The sequence below is a fragment of the Rattus norvegicus genome, chromosome 17 (assembly GCF_021556685.1).
Source record: "Rattus norvegicus strain SHRSP/BbbUtx chromosome 17, alternate assembly SHRSP_T2T, whole genome shotgun sequence".
Lineage (NCBI taxonomy): Eukaryota > Metazoa > Chordata > Mammalia > Rodentia > Muridae > Rattus > Rattus norvegicus.
Window position 1 is genome coordinate 58,048,946 of NC_141550.1, and position 11,923 is coordinate 58,060,868.

Sequence of the window (11,923 nt, forward strand, 5' to 3'; positions counted from 1 at the left end):
GCCTACAGTATTATTTCACGGTCTGAAGGTATAGTCTCACCTAAACTGTTTTGTTTCTGGATGTGCTGTGACATTAGATGTGGTTGCTCAGTGGCCTGGGAACACTGCCTGGGAGCTGCTTCTTGTGAGCTCTGACTATGGAGGGAGTCAGTAGTCCAGTCCCACTGCACCAGCACCCCTGCTCCTGTTGGCTTTATTATTATCAATACTACTGTTCTCATTGTTTAAACGTCTCTCTCTCTCTCTCTCTCTCTCTCTCTCTCTCTCTCTCTCTCTCTGTGTGTGTGTGTGTGCATGCATGTTCACATGCACACTTGCCACAGTGCATCTTGGCATAAGATGATCTGTGTGGTGCTTGATGAAATACAATGATTGCATTGTGTGGGAAATTTACAAGATTTCCCCACCAGAAAAGTTGTATTCATTTATTCTTTCAGAATACATATTGGAAATAAAAACTTCCCATTAAAAAAAAAAAACCTGGAGGCTAGCAAGATGGCTCAGTTGATAAAGCCCTGGCCACACAAAAAGGAGGGCCTGAGTTTGGTCCCCAGCACCCAATGTTTTAAAAAAGAAGCTGAGACTCCAGAGAGCCAATTAACCCTATTAAAAAATGGGATACAGAGCTAAACAAAACATTCTCAGCTGAGGATTATGGAATGGCCAAAAAGCACCTAAAGAAATCTTCAACATCCTTAGTCATCAGGGAAATGCAAATCAAACAGCCCTGAGATTCTACCACACACCAGTCAGAATGGCTAAGATCAAAAACTCAGGTGACAGCAGATGCTGGCGAGGATGTGGAGAAAGAGGAAGACTCCTCCATTGTTGGTGGGATTGCAGACTGGTACAACCACTCTGGAAATCAGTCTGGAGGTTCCTCAGAAAACTGGACATTCCACTACCTGAGGACCCAGCTATACCTTTCTTGGGCATATACTCAAAAGATGCTCCAACATACAACAAAGACACGTGCTCCACTATGTTCATAGCAGCCTTATTTATAATAGCCAGAAGCTGGGAAGAACCCAGATGCCCTTCAACAGAGGAATGGATACAGAAAATGTGGTACACCTACACAATGGAGTACTACTCAGCTATCAAAAACAATGACTTTATGAAATTCATAGGCAAATAGAATGAACTAGAAAATATCCTGAGTGAGGTTACCCAATCACAGAAAAACACACTTGATATGCACTCACTGATAAATGGATGTTAGCCAAAAAGCTCGAATTATCCAAGATGTAATCCACAGACCACACGAAGCTCAAGAAGAAAGTGACCAAAATGCAGATGCTCCCACTCCTTCTTAAAAGGGGGAAAAATATCCATAGGAGGGGATATGGAAGCAAAGTTTAGAGCAGCAACTCAAGGAACGGCCATTCAGAGCGTGCCCCACATGTGGCCTATACATATACAGCCACCAAAACTAGATAAGATTGATGAAGCTAGAAAATGCATGCGGAATGGGACCGGATATAGATCTCTCCTGAGAGACGCATCCAGATCATGTCCAATACAGAGGTCAATGCTAGCACCAAACCACCGAACTGAGAATAGGACCCCCTTGGGGGGAATTAGAGGAATTATTGAAAGAGTTGAAGGAGCTTGCAACCCGATAAAATCAACAATGCCAACCAACCAGAGCTTCCAGGGACTAAATCACTACCGAAAGACTATACATGGACTGACCTAGGGCTCCAACTGCATATGTAGCAGAGAATAGCCTTGTTGGGGCACCAGGGGAAGGGGAAGCCCTTGGTCCTGCCAAGGTTGGACCCCCAGTGCAGGGAAATATGGGGGGGGGCAATAAGGGGGATGTATAGGGGAAATACCTGTAAGGGAGAGGGGGAGGGGAGGGAATGGGGGCTTATAGACAGGAAGGGGAATAACATTTGAAATGTAAGTAAAGAAATATATCAAATAAAAAATAAAAAAAAATAAAAAAGAAGCTGGGTATGCTGATGTTTACCACCGAAGAGCTGGAGAACTGGAAGTCGGCAGATCCTGGGCCTAAGAAGAACTCTCTGTAAACCATGGTGGATGGCTCCTGAGGAACAATGCCTAATGTTCTATGTCTCTCTCACATGTGTACACAGATGTGTGCATACATTTGTCTACCTTGACTCAATTGGTTGTGTTCACAACATCAATTTCTGAAGGCAAGGGAACATACTAAAACCCACCTCCATCACCACGGGGTGAATTCACACCTGCGTCTAGAGCATGTAAGGCTTTGTATGTTGGCATAGGTTTGTTTTTTTCCCTTTTCTTTTCTCAGAGTTACAGTCTCACATGTAGCTCTGGCTGTCCTGGAACTCACCATGTAAACCAGGTTGGCCTCAAACTTACTCCGGAGGCCTGCCTCAGTCTCCTCATGGCTTGTTTAGTCTACTTTCTTACAAACCTCAGGACCACTGGCCCAGAGTGACTTTGGCCCCTCATATCAATGACTAACTAAGAAAATGCCCCACGAGCTTTCCTACAGGTCAATTTTATGGAGGCATTTTGTCAAGGTGGCTTCCTCTTCCCAGATAAACCTAGCTTGTGTTTAATTGACAAAAAGACTAACCAGGACATTCATTTGTCTTCTCTAAGATGTCAAGCCTGCTTAAAATTTTAGTAATACGACTTTTCTTATTGAGCTGCTTAAACTTTTTCTCTTAGATAATGGTATATTTTGTTGAGAATAATTGCACTGTCAGTAAAAGGAAAATAAACATTAAACACTGACGCTATCGTCTCCCTGATGTCTCTAATTTCCTGGGTTCATAATGCACTGTGGATCAGCAGGTGAAATCAACCAGAAATGGTAAATTACCTGTCAGATTGGTTTGTCTGCTCTGCTCATTATCTTTGGTGTAAATAAGTTGTAATGATTCTGTGCACACATGATCTGCTTGTGCGTGTGTGCATGAACACATGTGCATGTGTGTGCATGGATTTTAATTTCCAGGAATGTAGCTGGAAATATCTCTTTGCCAAAGGACTCTTGGTATATATAGGCCAAACCTGGCTGTGCGTAACCAGATATCATGTTCAAAACTGATCAAGCTTAGTTCTTTTTGCTTTCATGGTTTCTTATGATGTTATGTCTCTTTTTCTAATTGTTTTCTAAAGGAACTCTGCAGCTATGCATGAATACATCACTAGGCCAGGTACCAAACACAAGGTTTCCCATTCTTCGGATAGCTGAATTTGAAAACCTCGTTGTACCGTGTACTCACAGAGTTTTCTAAAGCACCAAATAGAAACGGTAGAGCAACTCCATAATATCCAAAGTTCTTTAAACCTGGGGAACAGTGCCTTCGGGTGCAGAGATAATGACAGAAATGTTTAGACATTTTTGTTTTAAGGCTATTCAGCCTAAAATTATACCCAGCCTTCTGTTGTGGTAACACAAGACCTGATGCCATCTACTTATAAAGAGACCAGGTTTACCTTTGTGCGTCCGAGGTCGCACAATGGTCAGGTCAGGTCATGTTCTGAGGTCTGTAATAAGCATCCCATAGCATGGAACCTGTGGTGGTATCCAGTCCCCCATAGTTTTGGGGCTACCCTCTGTTTCATTGATGTCTCATTACTTTTAAGGAAGGGGAAATCATAAGCACAGGATTCTCTAGGGCCTCTCACAGCCAATTGTAATTCCAGTTCCAGGGGACCTAACAACTGCTTTTGACTTCTATCAGACATGCCTCCCAGACATACATTTAGGCTAGAAACTCATATACATAAGTTAAATACTTTTTTTAAAAAAGGAATTCTAAATGTCATGGGGCAGGAGGGACAGACATCACAACCTTCCTTGTCTCCAAAATCCCAGACAGAAGGTGGAAGCTTCAGTCTTTGCAGAGGTTTGGTAAGGAAGGTTTCCTCTTGCTAAGGAGTGATTTCTGGTCAGGAGAATAACGGCTGAGTTTTATCGTGCCCTGGGTGGAGACATGACATTCTCAACTGCACAGAGGTTAGGAGTGTGTGAAGACATACTCTTGTCCACTCCCTTCGGTGTTCATTCACCTGTCAATCACCTGGATGGGCAGCTCTATTTTAAAGAAACATAACACACTAGAAAGTGTGTTAAAATGGGAGGAATGATGGCCTCCTCAGCGAGCTGTGTGCTTATGGATCTTGGTTACCCCTCCCTCCCTCCCTCCATCCCTCCCTTCCTCCCTCCCTCCCTCCCTCAGTGCAATTTCTTGAATCTTCCTTGCTCAGCCTGACTGCGCTGCTGCGTTCTAACTTAGCATGAATTTCACTTTTGCCTGTTCCTATATTCTTTTCAGATACTGGCTCAAATCCTAAATCCACTTGTTCTGACCCACTAGACATCCCTCTTTTTAAAGATGTTTCCTCACCAAGCTGCATGCCTGGGTGAGCCTGCCCACTTCCTCTTCTCTAGTTCAGAAAGCATGGTTCTTTCCTCCTACCCAGTTGTTGTCCTTTCTCAGCAACTTGCCTGTAACGTTGTTTTTAAATTTTTTCAAACATCCAGTCTGCACGTGTTTTAGAATTCTCCCATCTATGAGACCAAGCACTGGAGAAGAGACCGTATATTTCCTGGTAATGTAGCAGCTCCACTTTCTCTGGCCAGCCCACCTCTTAAAGATTCCTCTCTTGTCCAACACCAGACTTTACACACAACAGCCTTTGGGGCATACTTGATCCAAGCTATCGGAGACTGAGGTGATTTTTAAAACCTTCCTTTAACATCAGCTCCGTTTTGCCTGATCTTCTTGAGGAAGGCAAGAGTAGAGCCATTGTGAAACAACAGATCATAGGAAAGATGTATGGACACTGAACTTGCAGGAGATCCAGTGTGAGCTGACCAGCCAGGATGTACTGTGGTCTGGGTATTGTTTAGCTGCATCTGTCCCAGGGACCACTGTGGCTGGTGTTGCCTTGCAGATGTTGCCCATGGGAAGTAAGACCTGTGGGAGAGTAGGAGGGGGTGTGCTGTGTGTGGCAGAGGGGAGGAGGAGGGGGAGCTGGAAGTGGACATGGTCGTTATGTACCTGGGTGAAATCACCAAATAATAAATTAAAAATTTAAATTATTAATTTATTTTTTTTACAATCCAGCTGTTGCTCCCCTCTTTGGTCCCTCCTCCCACAGCTCCTCATCCCATTCCTCTTCCCCCTCCCCACCAGGCCTTCCACCTCCCTGGGGCCTCAAGTCTTTCAAGGATTAGGCCATCTTCTCTCAGCAGACCAGGCAGTCCTCTGCTATTTATGTGCTGGGGGCCTTGGATCAGCTCCTGTATACTGCCTGGTTGGTGGCTTTGTCTGTGGGAGCTCCCTGGGGTCTAGATTAGTTGAAACTGCTGGGGTCACCCTCCCCTTCAGTTTCTTCAAACCGTCCCCTAATTCAACCATAGGGGTCCCCGACTTCAGTCCAATGGTTGAGTGTCTGCCTCAGTGTCTGTGTTAGCTCAGTCAGAGGACAGCCATGCCAGGCTGCTGTCTGTAAGCACATCATAGCCTCAGTAATACTGTCAGGTCTTGGAGCCTCCCCCTGAGCTGGATCCCAATTTGGGCCTGCCATTGGACCACCTTTCTTTCAGTCTCATCTCCATTTTTGCCTCTGCAGGAACAATTTTGGGTCAGAAATTATGACTGTGGGCTTAGTAACCCTGTCTCTCCTCTTGAGGCCCTGTCTATTTACTGGAGGTGGACTCTTCGAATTCCCTTCCCCCAGTGTTGGACATTTCAGCTAAGATCACCCCCGTTGAGTCCTGACAGTCTCTCATCTCCCAGATTTCTGGTACTTTTAGAGGGTCCCCCCGACTGCCCTCCCCCAAGGCTACACATTTCCATTCATTCTGCTGGTCCTCTGGGCTTCTCTACTGTCTCCCCCTCCACCTGATTCTGTTCCCCTTAAATAAAATTATTTTTAAAATTTCAATTATATTTATCCACCACAGGAAGTAAAAAGCTATGATGGAACTAAAACTAGAGGAAGCCTTTATATTTTCTTTTGTAACTTGTGAATAGAATGTGATTGATAGGGGTTGGGGATTTAGCTCATGGTAGAGCGCTTGCCGAGCTAGCACAAGGCCCTGGGTTCGGTCCCCAGCTCCGAAAAAAAAATGTAATTGATAATGAGAGTATAGAGCCCCTACGTGATGCTCTCTAGATTTATCTAGAGTGGCCATTCGGGCTGTACAGAAGGTCTCGGAGATGCAAGATATATAGCAACTGGGAGTGGCTTCCTTAAAGTAGCTATGCAATGGTTTTATTTGTGAGTTAATAAAAATAAAGTGATGTTATTTATATTTTAAAAAAAACCAAAAAACCCATTAAGAATTTAAAACTATCTACTTATGTGCGTATAAATATCTGTGTGTCTATGTGTGTTCACACATAGAGATCAGAAGAGGACATTGGATCATCAATGAATGCACTGCCAATTGAGCTAAGTCTCCAGTTATGAAATTTCTCAACCTCTTAGGACTTGTATTCGTTCATAAGTAGGCTATAGATGGAAATGCCTCTTCACAGTTTTAAAAATAAGGACTGATGAGGTGCTGTATGTGTAGTGCTCTGCAGAAGTGCCTGGTTTATGATGTACCCCGTGTGACCAAGCCATTTAGCAAAATTATTCCAGCTACAACCCTAAAACAAGACCCCATACTTTCTGTGTGTTGTCCCTATGTCTGCACACGGGCATGTGGAGGCCAGAGATCAATGTCCAGTGCCTTTCTAAATGGCTGTCCACCTTAACTTTTTGAGACAAGATCTCTCTCTGAAACTGGGCATCATTGATTGAACTAGAGTGACTGGCCAGAGAGCTGCATTGAAGCCTCCTGTGTGTCTGCCTCTCATGCAAGGGTGACAGCACACACCACTGTAGTGTGTAACATGGGTTCCGGAGATCCAACTCAGGTCTTTAATAACTTTAATAACTCAGGTCAAGTGCTTTAATAGGCGGTGCCGTCTTTCTAATTTCCAAATCCCATTCTACCAGTTGGGGTGGGTCTTATAATTTCATTATATGACTAAATTTCTGAACATTTCAGTGCCAGGCAAAGGCATGAGGTAAGTGATATACCCAAGTCTCACCAATTGGGAGCATAGTTTTGATAATTTTTGAGGATTATTACCAGATATATTTCTGAATATTGGCAGGTGGGGAGATACAGTTCAGTGAAAAACAGAAATGTTGAATGTTTCCCACCAATAAACTCAGAGTTAAAAATGAATTCAGGCCCTCTGAAGCTAAGGTGTCTTTTCTCAGGGGACAAGGCTAACACAGGGTGAGAGCAAACTTCCCTGAGGAAATGCTGCTGCGGCTCAAGTCAAGATGAGTTCAGAAGGATGGACGCTGGCCTCAGATAGTGTAGAGCCCAGTGGGACAGCCCCAGCCAGGAGACAGCTGTTTCCTGAGAATGAGCGAAAGCAGCAAGGGCAGAGGACGGGGCAGGCAGAGTGGTGGGAATGGAAGGGCTGGAGTGGCTGTGGCTGGTCTTTATGCACTTGTGTTTGACAGGTGGACTGGGCCAGGCTGGGGCCACCTTGCCCTCACCACGCATGGGTGCAGCTAAGCATATCCTTCCCTTTCCCTTGCCTTTAAAACCCTGTAACCTGCGCATGTGTAACCTGAACATGTGTCTTAGCCGGGGTCCACACCTTCATCGCTGTCTCTTTGCTTAGAGAGAGTTAAACCCATGATTGCCATATCTGCCTTACCCCTCAGGGTGGAAGCAACCTCATGGACTCCCTCCCACTTCTTGCCTCCTTGCTGGGGAGCTGCTCTCTGGCCAGCCCAGCAATGCCTCTAAAGAGCTGGCATTATTCTACCCAGTTCCCTGTTTCTTTGCAGGGGATAGCGTACTACAGAAGTGTGGCAGGCAGAAGTCAAACTGTGCTCAGGCTAAGGAGGCCTCTCTAGTTTGGGTGCAGGAAATAGACACACTCATGCACAAACACATGGAGCGCGCATGCACACAGACACACACACACACACACACGCACGCACACATCGTTGTTTTTTTTTTGTTTTGTTTTTTTTTTTACCACTCTAACCATTTCAAGTGTACATTTTCACGGCATTAAGTAGGTTCACAACATTTGCAGCCTCATCTCTACCCTGCTGTAGATTTATATCATCCTGAAGAGAAACCCCACCTACTACATCCTAACTCCTCACTAACTAACTCCTCACTAACTAACTCCTCACTAACTAGCTCCTCACGCCTTCACTGCTCTTGATTCCCTCCACTATATTCCATGTTGGAGAATACCGGCCACTCCAGGTACCTCGCGGACGTGGGTTCCTGCAGTCTTTCCCATTTCTGTCTGCTGTCTAATTCACTTGGTATCCTGCGGTCCAGTCCCATTTATGATGTGGGACATTTAAACCCTCGTTTTATTTTCTGCCTGACTAATATTCTTCTGTGAACATACGCTGTGTTTTCTTTATCTGCACGCTTGTCAGTAGCTGTCTGAGTTGGGTCTGTCTGTGAGGGGTAACACTGTTCTGGACACTGGTGTGCAATCACCCGAGTCCCTGCTTCCAATGCCGTGCGGGGCCTAGCTCACCGTGGAACTGTCAGGCTGCGACGAGCCGCTGGGGGCATCAGGCATGTGTTCTTTGCAATGACCCCTTCTGACATGCGCGTTCAGGCCCCTGGCCTCTCCCAGGCTAGGTCCTCTCTATTGCGTCAGTCTTGAGCAAAGGCCCACGTCTCTAGACTGCTGCTATTGGGAGGTGCAGAAACGTCAGTGAATGGGTTGTAGTGAGAGGCCTTCTGGTCTCCGGGACTGTAACCCGGAAGGGGGAGGGGGAGGGGTGATAAGACAGCCTTCTTTCCATCCACGAGATGAGCAGTTTTGTTCTGCCCTGGCTTCGCACCACAGTGTGTGGCCTCATCGTGGGCAGGAAGTGATGGCACCAGTTGATCCTGGGCTGGGACTCCTCGAAGAAGGAGCTGGAAGAACTCCTTCTTTTTACAGGCTAATCATCTCAGGTATTTGTTGTGGTGCTGGAGATGGACAGACGTCATGAAATCTTGTCCTTTCTGAGACAGTGACTCTCTGTGTGCTGCTTTAACGCACCTGCCAACCCTGTGACCGCTCAGTCACAAGTTCTGTGCATCTCCCAGGGGTCCAGCAGCATGTGGCTGCAGTCTACACCTAGCTCTGTGCACTTTTCAATCTGCACCAGGGCTTTGAGAGCCTTAAAGAGACTGTCCTCCCCCTTTGGATGGTTGAGCAACTTAAGAATACAGGGAGGCTGATAGGCCCACGGCATTGGAGGAAAGTGTTCTGTTCCAGTCTTAGGTTTGTCAGGCTTGTTGGGGCCTTCCTGGTGGGAGGAAAAAGCCCGCCAGGCTTTGGTCTCATGCTGCCAGGCATTTACTTTAGACCAGAAGAGTGAAGAAAGAGCCCGAAGTTTGCCATCTTTGTTATCTACCTGCATCCTTTCCTTATCCCACCAGGAATCTGTCGTGGCCATTTCATTGGCTCCCATCTAACTTTACCGGGTCACTTGTGCATTCCCATGGTTTGGGAGAGGCCATCATTAATTGTCAAAACAGATTTTGCCTTTCTCCATACCAAGTGATGTTTACCTTCAGCAGGCAGACTGCTCTGGAGCCTGCGAGTCCAGGCATTTGCAGGGTTACAGACAAAGCAAACAGGAGGGAGGCAGCCACTGGCTGCAGAGATGTGTTTGGGCCACACAGAACCCTGTATGGGCTCCCTCCTCCCACCCTGCTCTTTTCCCTTTGTGTCTACAGACCCAGAAGGCAGTCCCAGAGGTTGGTCACCTGTTCTCTGAGGCATCAGCATGGCCTGCATGCTTGCAGAGCCAAGCACTCCATGAACAGTCCTAGTTAATTATGACTTTGGTGTCCAGTAACTGATGGGGGGGGTGTTAGCTTATAGGCGCTTCCACTGCTGATTACCATGGGAGTTTTGACCTGCTCCATTTCCAACCTAGGCTGGTTTACCCTTCCTTAGGCAATGCAGTCCCCCACCCCTCCCAGGAGGTCACCATACTAATGCCAGACTTAGTGCAGACATCGGATTGCATAGCACAGTACAGCCCAGAACTCTGGGACTCAACCTCTCCAGTAGCTGGGACTACAAGGGTGGACCACCATGCTGGCATTGTATTTTATAACCATAGGTGCAAAGCAAAACTAGAAGGCTGGAGCTGGAAGCTTGTACTGGAGTTTTCCTCACCAAGCACCACCACTTAAGCTCTGAACTGAAGAAGTTTTGCTTTGTTGGCAATAGTGATTTCTAGAAAGTCAGCCTCCTGCAGGGCTTGGGGGCACAAGCCTGTGAGCATTGGCACTGAAGAGGGGGAGTTAGGAGGAACCTGAGTGTGAGCCTCTGTGGGCTGCACATTCGACCATGCCCTGAAAAACAGAACAAAGTAAAAACACAGAAAGAGAAGGAAGATGAGAGGAGTAGAGATCTGGGGAAGGTGAGGGAGGAAAGGTGAGCGAGGAGGGGAAGAAAAGTAAGAGGGCAAAAGGGAGGGGAATCTTCCATGATTCCTGGAAGAATGATATCCGGGACTCAAATAGTGTGTAAATAGAAAGAGTGTTTTATTCTGCAGAAGTCCAGTATGATGCTGGGGTCTACCATCTACAAAGAATGAGACCCCTCTACCCCCAAGTGAGCTCAAAGGCCCAATTTAAAGCACATTAGGGGAAAATGGAGAGGGGTAGGTGATCTCTGTCTGAATCTGTTGGCTCTATCTCTACGGACATTCCAGAACCGTTGCTGGGACACGGGGGACTGGAAACTGTTGCAGAGGAAGTCTGGAAACTACTGTTGTCCCATTGTCCTTGCCTCGGACCAGGTGGAGTGGCAGCTTCTGAGGCCTGGGCTTGCCCAGTTTTTGGAAACAGAGATTTAGGCCTAATCTCCTGTACTGTAGATTTGAAGCCTGTCATGGAGTCAAAGGGAAGGAGAGGAAAGGAAGGGAGGGAAGAGAAAGGGAGTTAAGAGAGAAAGAAGAAAGAAAGGGAGAGGTAAGCAAAGGGAGAGGGAAAGAAAGGAGGTCAGGTAAGCAGGATGGTCTCAGAAGTCTCAGCTGTGGGCACAGAGAATCATATAAACTAGAAGGATGGAGGGGGCTGGCCCTGTGCCCCATTGTATAGATGAGTCATCTAAGCTCTCAGCCAGTTGTATTGATCCAGAGCTACCTTGTCCCCCTGCAGGGACAGTGGGGTTGATTCTGCTGGGGGACTGGGGCTGTTTAGCACTTTTGAGACCCAAGAAAAAGCAGTGTGACCAAGTATGGTATCCCAGAGGCTCTGGAAGGGAAGGGGTCTGATTCCTGGAGGTCCTGCATCACAGCTAACCCTCACAGGCTCGCTGTAGGTGCTGTTCTGCTCTTTCTTTATCCAAGCCTTCGTGTGTGGATCCACTGGCTTGCAGGAGCCTTCCTGAAGAGGGCCTGTTGTTGATTTACAAGGCCTGCCTCCTGTGCGCATAACTTAAAGAGATCTGTCACCTTCAATGGGCTCCCACACAGCTGCACACAGCAGCAGCTGCCTTCCTGGCTTTGTTTGGTCTCCACTTTCCTCTTATCCTGCAGCCCTGGGGCCCTGTCTACTCCAAGCACCTTGATTAGTGCTGACTGTCTCTTGCCCACCCACTGCTTCAGAGGGCCCATGAATATACAGTGTCTTACATACAGTTTAGATTAGCAATGGTGGGTCAGGACCGTCCATCAACAGTGAGTTGTGGGTGGCAGCATTAGCTCTTAAAAATCACAGTCGACTCTCCAGGTGGCCTTTTAAGTTTGCATGGGGCTTTCCTGCTCATCATAAAGCAGGCCCCAGTGCTGGCAAGAGCACAAAATGCATGTTTGGCCTTTAAGGATCCCAAACTAGAACACAATTCTTCTCAGGCTGGAGGGAATCTGTCTCCACAAACACACACACTCAAACTCCTCTCCTACA